The sequence below is a fragment of the Phacochoerus africanus genome, chromosome 7 (assembly GCF_016906955.1).
Source record: "Phacochoerus africanus isolate WHEZ1 chromosome 7, ROS_Pafr_v1, whole genome shotgun sequence".
NCBI lineage: Eukaryota > Metazoa > Chordata > Mammalia > Artiodactyla > Suidae > Phacochoerus > Phacochoerus africanus.
The window spans coordinates 91,718,588-91,728,215 of NC_062550.1; the positions used below are offsets into that span (position 1 = coordinate 91,718,588).

Below are 9,628 nucleotides of genomic sequence, written 5' to 3' on the forward strand. Positions count from 1 at the left end.
GGGGAGTTCCCATTGTGACTCAGTGGGCTAAGAACCTCACATAATGTCCGTGAGGATGTGGTTCAGTCCCTGATCTCCCTTAGTGGGTTAAGGACATGGCATTGCTGCAAGCTGTGGTGCAGAATCCAGTGTGGCTGTGGCTGTGGCTGTGTCGAGGTCCTGCAGCTCTGATTTGACCCCCTAGCCTAGGAGCTTCCGTTTCTCACAGGTATGGCCATAAAAAAATTTTTTTAAAGTGTAATGGGAAACTTTACCAAATTTTAGCTACCTACCCTGAATATTTGACTAATGCAGCATTTATATAAGTGTAGGAGATTTTGCATTGGAGTTTTTTGCGCTAAAGCTTTTGTTTCTTAATTTTTGAACTTGATGGTAAGGTGACGGACCATGCCTTTTTTTCCTTCTCATAATTTTAAGTGTTTAAACTTCAGAGGCATACTTACTTTCTTTTAAGAATAAAAAATAATGATAATAATCCAAATGGTCCATTTGTGGAAAGTCATAGAAAAATTGAGTTATATTTAGGCATTGAATGAAAGGGCCAAGGTGTGGGCTTGGAGAATGGTAGTTAGGCAGTTTCCAGGTGGTTTATAAATGTGTGTTGTTAAGCTGACATCCTGCCAGCCTTTGATGCTCATAAGTGGAGTGACCTGCATGTGTTCTGGGGTGGGGAAGAATGAAAATATGTAAATGCTTTGCTCTTGTCACGTTGTTCAGAAGTTCTGCCCACTCACCTCATTTTTGGCTGTGGGATACATTTTCATGAAAACATGAGAAGGAAAGGAAGGAGCAGCAGGAGGAGGAGGAAAGAGAGAAAAGAGACAAAGGGCAAGAAAAAGAAAGCAGTTGTTTTAATCAATCATTTCCACTTTCTAGCAGATCTAGCCCTTGCCCACCCTTCTGACTCTGTTTCTTTCCCCACAGGGTGAACTGAGAAGCACCTGCTCCTGCTTCTCTGAGAGGCCAGTGACCCTTGATGATTGCTAGGAACTCCCACCCCCAGTGTTCCGTCACACCAGCAATGGTGTGGCTGTTATAGCTCTCCCTCCTTTCATGAATCAGCTATATTATTGCCAATCACTTATTTTCAATCCTTTAAAAATCCTTTCAGCATAGCTTTTCCCACATTCTCAGTCTCCCACTCAGCCAATGAATGCATGTATGTGCATGTACACACACACACACACACACACACACACACACACACACACACACACACACACACACACATACTGACCAAATTCTTCCAGATACTCCAAAATTATCCTTGAGATATGCCAGGTCAATATGAGAAATATTCAGGTGCACCTTAAAGTGAAACATTGAGGATTCCTGTTTGAAATTGCCCTGAATCTGAAGGGACTTGCTGAGGGCAGCTTGAGATATTCTTTCATGTTGTTGCTGAAGTTTGTTTGTTTGTTTGTTTGGAGTCTTACTCTGTGCTTGGAAATGCCCAAACTGCTAACTCTTTTCTGAGAAAGCAGCTCCTCCTTCCCCTAATTAGAGTCCTTACATTTGTGATTATGCTCGAGTGCCAGTCATAGATCTGCTTGATTCCACCTCCGCATTTTATCTTAATAACCCAGAAGCCCAGCAGCCCATCATTGCTAGCTGGAACCATGGTGTAGAGGCAAGCCAGCCAGTCCATGGACCTGTTAAACAGGTGGTGTTGGTCTCCAAGACAGCTAAGGATGTCTCTTTACTATATGACTTCTGCTTTGCCAGCCTGACTCTGGAGACTTCTACTAATGGCATACCTATTTAGTATGCTTGGGGACACGAGTGTGTGAGCATGTATGTGTGTCTGTATATACCTTTGTGTAAACGTGTGTGTGTGCTGGGGGGAAGGAAGCTGGGCAAGAGCTAGGAAGGTCTGCCTCGCTGGCTCACTTTCAGACACAGAGACCTGGTGAATCTGCTTTTTTAAATACATTTTGCACCAGGTTCAGAGCGCCTGTAGCACCCAACAGTAGGAATATAGGAAGCAGTATTCTAAAGTTAAAAGAATAGAGAATTTGGAGTTAATATGGATGGCATTGCATCCAGGCTTTACCATGTAGCTACAAAACTCAGACACTCTCTTAGGAATGGGGATGGATAGCTCCTCTCTCATAAGAATGTATAAGTTCTGGCTGTAGAAGTCACCTGGTGAATATGTGTGAATGGTCAGATGAATGTTCTCAGATGCTACCTTAATTTCAGGGTTTCTGTCGGAAACCTGGAAGCCAGGTAATTTCATATTCACCTACCCTTTTCCTTGAGCACCATATTATTAATGAACATGTATGTGTATGTATCCCACTAAATTATAATGAAGCAACTAGTATTTATAGATTGCATGCTAAACATAAGGGTCTGTGCCCAGAGGTCCGTGTGCATTCATTAACCAGAGTCCTACATTTTTGTGAGTATTGTTACCCCATTTTACAGATGAATAAACCAAATATCAGAGGAGGCTAGTACTTTGCCTACTTTCTATAGTCCCAAGTCCCAGGGGTTCACTTCAGCTTTTGTCCAAAGTCTGTGCTGTACTGTGCTGCTCCTGTGGGGACAGAGGTTACTTCCTAGTCCTGCATTACTGCAGCCTCTCTACACACAGTAAGTGCTCAATAACTGTTTAAAAATGGAAGGCAATCAATAAACACTGGGCTAAGGATTTCAAAATCCAGCTTTCCTGATTGAAAGGAAGCCTATTAGATCTCATGAGGTCACAGAGTCCTAAACAGCCATTGACCATCCTCCAGGCCTTGATAAGAACAAGAGATTAGCCAAGTCTTGAATTCTCTTCTTTTGAATAGAAAAATGGAAGAAGCTAAGCTAAAAAAAGAGGGATTCAACAAACAACCTGAACCACTATAATGATCCTACAGGCAAGGAAGAAGTGAACAGCAGTCCTACAGATTCTCGATGTTTCTCACTAGAGTTGCTGAAGCAAAGGACTAAGATACCAGTGGTCAAAGAGACTGACCCAAGGAGGAAAAATTCCATTATGTCCTAGTAGATGGTTCCTTTCTGACCTAATATCCTTGTGAAATGCCAGTGGGAAGAAGGATGGAGGGGGCCAGGAGTGGTGAAAGGGGCTGACAATTGGGATGTTTCTGTTTCATCAGAAAATTCCAGAAGCAGGAATTCCCTTCATAGTTCAGCAGTTAACGAACCTAACTAGGATCCATGAGAATGTGGGTTCGATGCCTGGCCTCGCTCAGTGGGTTAAGGATCTGGCATTGCCATGAGCTGTGGTGTAGGTTGCAGACACAGCTTGGATCTGGCATTGCTGTGGCTGTCATGTAGGCCGGTGGCTGTAGCTCTGATTCTACCCTTAGCCTGGGAGCCTCCATATGCCGCAGATGCGGCCCTAAAAAGTGAAAGAAAGAAAAGAAAGAAAATTCCAGAAGCATTGGAAAAGGAGGTCTGATGCCCTGTGTTTATTCAATCCCTTTCTCCCAAGGGTGCACATTCCCTTACTCTGGAGAAGTCAATCCAAGAAAGAGGTTGGGTCAAGTTCTCCAGTTTACACACTTTTCTTCTATTTAAAGGATTCTCTGGTTGTAATAGATATTTTTTGTTAAGCACCTAAGGGCTCACATTGTTCTGAGAAAATGTGTCCTTCACTTTCCTGATTAGTAAAGATAACCACATAGGGCTTTAATATTTGGAGGATCTAACTTAGAGAGAAGAGGGTTTTTTTAAAATAAAATCTTATGAATCCAAGCTGCAGAAGACCTCAAGGGTGCATCACGGCTTTGTAGAATTTGGTACAGCTAGATTTTGTGAAATTGTTTGCTTGTCTGTAATTGTCCCTCAGCCCTCCTTTGCCCTGTCTGTCCATAGACATTTTTGAGGAGACTGGATCCTGTGTGCTGGAATGCCCTCGTGAGTCCATACTGGATAGCAATGGGCAACTTTGGTTTCCAGTAACTCTATGCCAATCACAGCACCAGTCTGAGCAGACCTTCTTGTTGTTATTTACAAGACTGGTTTCAGAGAATTTGCAGCTAATGCAAGGATGCAGGCAATGTAAACAGATGGAAAGAACATGCAAACTGGAGTCAGAGAACCCATTTGCTGGCCAGGTACCATCATTAATATGCTTAGTGACTAGAGGAAGTGAGTCATCCTCTCTGCCTGGATAAACTGACTTTAAAATTAAATAGGATGAAAAACAAACAAACAAACAAAACCCTAAAAAAAGGAGTTCCCGTCGTGGCGCAGTGGTTAACGAATCTAACTAGGAACCATGAGGTTGCAGGTTCGATCCCTGGCCTTGCTCAGTGGGTTGAGGATCCGGCATTGCTGTGAGCTGTGGTGTAGGTTGCAGATGCGGCTCGGATCCCAAGTTGCTGTGGCTCTGGTGTAGGCTGGCAGCTACAGCTCCGATTCGACCCCTAGCCTGGGAACCTCCATATGCCGAGGGAGCGGCCCTAGAAAAGACAAACCAAAACAAACAAACAAACAAACAAACAAATTAAATAAGATGAGAGTTAGCATCACTAAAGTAGGATCACTCTAGTGGCTCAGGATAAGTTGTTTGTTGAATCCCCCCCCCTTTTTTTTTAACTTAGCTTCTTCCATTTTTCTGTTCAAAAGAAAAGAATTCAAGACTTGGCTAATTTCTTGTTCTAGCATTATTGTCGTTTTATCAATAGCAGTTCCTTAACTTGGAGTTATCTGTCCTTCTGGCTTCCTCGCTGTCTGCCAGAGCTATTCTGCCCTCCCTTGGGGTGACATATATACCAGCATATTTAGCGACCTGCCAAATCAAGTTATCCTTGGAACCTTTATACGTTTTGGATGTGGTAGCATTTCTTTTCCTAATAGGTACGTGAGATGCCAAATAAACTAGGACTTGTGGATAAGCTAAGAGGTAGAGGAAGAGCTAAAGCCCAAGAGAGGAGAGGATGGGAAAGCAGTCTTTTAAACTGGCAATCTAATTGGGAAAGTAAGTCAGGGAAGTGAAACACATATATGTGTTCATGGCTGTTCCATGTACAGACTTGCATATTAGAAGAGGCCAAAACACCATAGGTCTTTGTGCCAGTTGTGCCATCTTTGTGGTGATGTGGGTCTCGAGAGCCAAGGGACCTATAGGAAGGCAAGGCCCCAAGGATGCTTAGGCTGAAACTGGGAGACTGTTATTTGGGTGAGCCAGGTGTCAGCGGGGCCTCCCTGCCTCCTTAAGAACTAGATAACACTGGCAGCACCACCACCCCATGCCCCGTAGAAAATCTCACATCCTTCGCAGGAGTTCTGCAAAGTTCTTATGGTCTCCTCTGGCTTTGATACCCTTCCTCCTCTGAATCATGTTCTCCAGCCTGTGTCTTGCACTGTGGCTTTATTTTGTGTCTTGCACTGTGGCTTGCACTGTGGCTTTATTTTGGCTTTCCTTTGATTTGAGTCATTTGGGGAATTTATTCCTTTCCTTGATTTTCACACATAAAAACCATTGACCTGAGGCCTCTGTGAGGGTGGCTGAATTTCTTGATGCTTTAGGTCACAGGGAGTTTATAGTACAGTGATACAGACAACTTAAATGAAGTGTAAAATGTAATGTGTTCTTAAAAGTGCTTTGTTGCCTAATATTTCACATTTTCCTTTTCAGGATGTTCTTTTTTCCTGTTCCTTTCTGGTTTGGGACTTCTTTCTTTTTCCCCATTTAGTCCCCACCATCCAAATTTTTCCATTTTTTTTTTTTATGGAAGAGAAATTCATCTCTTTGTAGCTATATACCCTAATCAGCTAACTTTTGCATATCCAAGTACTGAGCTAACAATTTGGATGGGCCATCCTGGAGGGCAGGGATTGGGGGGCGGGGGAGATCAAAAAAGAGGTTGGGGTTACTTTATCCACACTGCCCTCAGCCACATCATTGTTGTGGTACGTCTTATTCATTCATTTATGTCTTTCTTCCTTCTTTTCTTCCTTTAATAAACATTTATTGAGCATTTATTATATGTCAAACACTGAGAATAGGGAGTAGTATAAAACATCTTTCCTGTTTATCATGAAATGTATTACAGAGAAACCAAAAGGCAATAGAATTGACCATTGAACAATGCAGAGGTTAGGGGCTCTGACTCTCCATGTGGTTAGAAATCTACCTGTAACTTATAATCAGCCCTCCCCTATCCAAGGTCACTCTGTATCTGCAGTTCCACATCCATGGAGTCAGCCAACCATGGATTGTGTAGTACTATAGTATTTACTATTGAAAAAGATGTAGGTGCAAGTGGACCCATGCAGTTTAAACCTGTGTCGTTCAAGGATCCACTATTTAAATGGCGGGAATGTGGAGTTACCATTGCATAAGCCCGGGAAAAGCTCTTTCTCTGATAAGGGGACATTTGAGCAGAGATCTGTGGTAGCAAGGGGCAAACCATGCTGTTACGGAGGAAAGTGATCTAGGCAAAGAGAAAAGCCAGAGCAAAGGCCCTCAGATGGGAACATCCCTGACAAATCCAAACTCAACCATGATCTCTGGAATGCTGGCTCCTAGAAAATATTGACCTGTTGGGAAGGTAAAGCTGAGTTTATTCTAGCTGAAAGAAGGGAAAGCGCTATCTTGATAGAGCCTTTTATTTTTAATTTTTGTCTTTTTAGGGCTGCACCCAGGGCATATGGAGGTTCCCAGGCTAGGAGTTGAATCTACACCACAAGCGCACAGCAATGCCAGATCCAAGCCGCGTCTGAAACCTACACCATAGCTCATGGCAATGCCAGATCCTTAACCCATTGCCAGGAATGAAACCCACGTCCTCATGAATATTAGTCGGGTTCCTTACCACTGAGCCATGATGGGAACTCCCTTGATGGAGTCTTAATAGCTTCCGGTGAGTGGGCAGAGCAACCTTAACCTCCACTGGTTGAGGAATGATTGAATAAGCTGTGAGGAATTGTTGTCATGGATACAAATCTCAGTCCACACATTCAGATGAGCAGGAAATACCATCTTTTTTTTAATTTAAGCCCAATTTACCTCATCGGTAGATCCTACTAGTGAGTGGCAGAAATTTACAGTCCTTATATCCATCCTGTGAGAGTTCATCTCAGTTGCAGGTGGCTGATGAATTGAGAAAGGATTAGTGGTTGGGGAAGTAGCTGGTTCTCAGGCATTTTTACTGCAAATGGTCTGCAGTGATTCGTCTCAGAAGCTCAGGACTGCAACCCCACCCACCACCACCTGCCCTCAATCGAGCTGCAAGGCCTCTCAAGGCCAGGCCTTCTCTCACCTGCTTCCACATCCTTCTCAGCTTCTATCCTATGCTGAACTCAGGGCCATGGAGACTGTCCCATCCCTGTCTGTGAGGAAACCCCTGTGAACAACCATCTGTCCTCTTACTCCTGAGTCACATTAGGCATGGGGTCAGCTCTAAGTCTCATCACCTGCCCAGGCTTTCGGAGCCCTCACATCCTTCTGGGGCCTCTGTGGAGTTCCTCCTGCCCTGCGACGTGGCATACGGAGGACGGCACAGTGCTTTCACTCCCGCAGTCTCTGCCACTGAACTCCCTGCTTCCTCTCCACTCCTTTCCATCCCTCCTCCTTCGGGGTGAGGAAACCTGCTCCTTATGGGTCATGTATTTTCCCATATCCCTTTTCAATCTCAAAAGCCAAGAAGTTGACACTTTCGTTCTGACAGTGCTTTCCTGAAGCCACAGGTGATGCCCGAGACTTAGGTGGAATGGAAGAATACTGAGGGTGAAAAAGAAAGACCGGGAAGAGAGCATAGTACAGATTTCTCCTGCTACATATATTGCATAATAGTCCTATTAGGGATAACAAGTACATGAGTAGTGTAAATACTTGGAATTTATAATGTATATGTATATATGTGTGTGTGTATAAAACAATAAAGAGTACATAGCAGTTTATACACATCATTTATAGTCACTTAATAAGGAGTATATGTAATTGCTTTTCTATAATCAGAAATACATAAATATTATTTTTAAAATTCATATATATATGTATATATACACACATTATACCTTCTTCATAGTATGTTTTGTGAGACCTGAATAAGACAAGTTATCAAGGAAATGTTCAGTGTTCTAATCTTTAGGAGGTGATAGATATGTTTAGGCATTGAATGTTGTGATTGTTTCATGGGTGTATACTGATCTCCAGACTCATCAAGTTCTATACATTAAATATATACAACTTTTGACATGTCAATCATACTTCAATAAAATGACTTTTTTAAAAAGGTAGAGATAAGAGTCCAGGTTTGGAGACTCTGGCGTCCTCTGATTTTTCATGGAAGAGATGTCGGGAGAAAGTGTGGTGAGCTCAGCAGTGCCAGCAGCTGAGACTCGCACCACTTCTTTCAAGGGCATGAGCCCCAGCTCCAAATACAGGAAGCTGAATGTGGGCAGAGCCCTCCACTGCACCACCATGCAGACGCAGACCCAGCAGGGCCATGCTGAAAGCCATGTTCAGCAGGGACATGGAGGTGCTCATCCACAGCCAAGGCTGGATCCTCACTGACGGGTATAGGAAGCACGGTGATATGATATTGACACTCGACTACCTGCAGGAGGGGATGGTCCCCTCCCCAGACAGCCATCAGGAGATTGAGGCACTGCTGGAAGAAGCCAAGTACTACCTTGTCCAGAGCCTGGTGGAAGAGTGCCAGGTAGCCCTGCAAAACAAAGCTACTTGTGAGCCTTTCTGCAAAGTTCTTGTCATGACCTCACCCAAGGAAGAATCAAAACTTACAAAGACTTCAAATAAGCCAGCCGTGAAGTTGCTCTACAACAGAATAATGACAAATTCTTATATACCAGCGATTCTGACGAAATGTTGAGAAGCATCGAGCTGTTTGATAAGTTGCCTCTGAGCTTTAAGGGAAGGGTCTTGATCAGAAAGGATGCCACTGGGGGTGAAATCTGCTGCTGGTTCTTCTGTGTCCAGGCCCTCAACAGGACTGATGTCTGCTGTACCTTCCTCATCTACACCACCAAGAAGAAACAAGCCAAGGTGGAGTTCCCTGAAGCACATATCTATGGGAGACCCAGAATATTTTGCTGTATGAGGCCCAGGATGGCTTGGGACCTGAATGCTCTCCTGGAAGCCACAGGCGGGTGGCCACACACTCCCACCACCTGGACGAGGATGAGGAGTAGGAGCGGACTGAGCCTGTGATGGATCCACGTTAAGTGCCCAGATGACCAGGCCCACCCCCACCCCTGAGCAGTCAGGGGGCTCGCAAGTGCACCCCACCCTCCCTCCCCCTCCCTGCTGTGCACTCAGATCCTGCGTGGGCTTTCAGGAGCCCTCCCCCTACCACCACAACCACTTCCCCCAGAGTTGAGAGAAATTTCTAACAAGCCAGATGAAGAGTTTGGTATTTCTCCACAAGGTGAGTTGATTGCCTTTAGCCAGGTAACCACACCCCTGCTGTTGATAGAGCTGGGTTCAAGGTCTCTGTTTTCCTGAGAATCTGAGAAGCGCTGGAGCCAGGGTTTCCAGGTTTTTGGAGGAAGAGTATGAATGGGTGTGACGCGTATATGAGAACTCGTTTGCAGAATTTATTTGTCAGTGTTGACTACCTGTTTGAGCTTCCGGGGTGGCCTTCCCAAGGCCCAGGTTCAGTTTGTCATCTCTGAGAGGGGTTTTGTAGTCTGTGGTCAC

General features: G+C 44.3%; 1 pseudogene; it reads left to right on the plus strand.

The window, feature by feature from the left end:
* The first annotated feature begins 8,233 nt into the window (after positions 1-8,233).
* LOC125131843 (BTB/POZ domain-containing adapter for CUL3-mediated RhoA degradation protein 3-like) lies at positions 8,234-9,388 on the plus strand (annotated as a pseudogene).
* Positions 9,389-9,628: the final 240 nt, after the last annotated feature.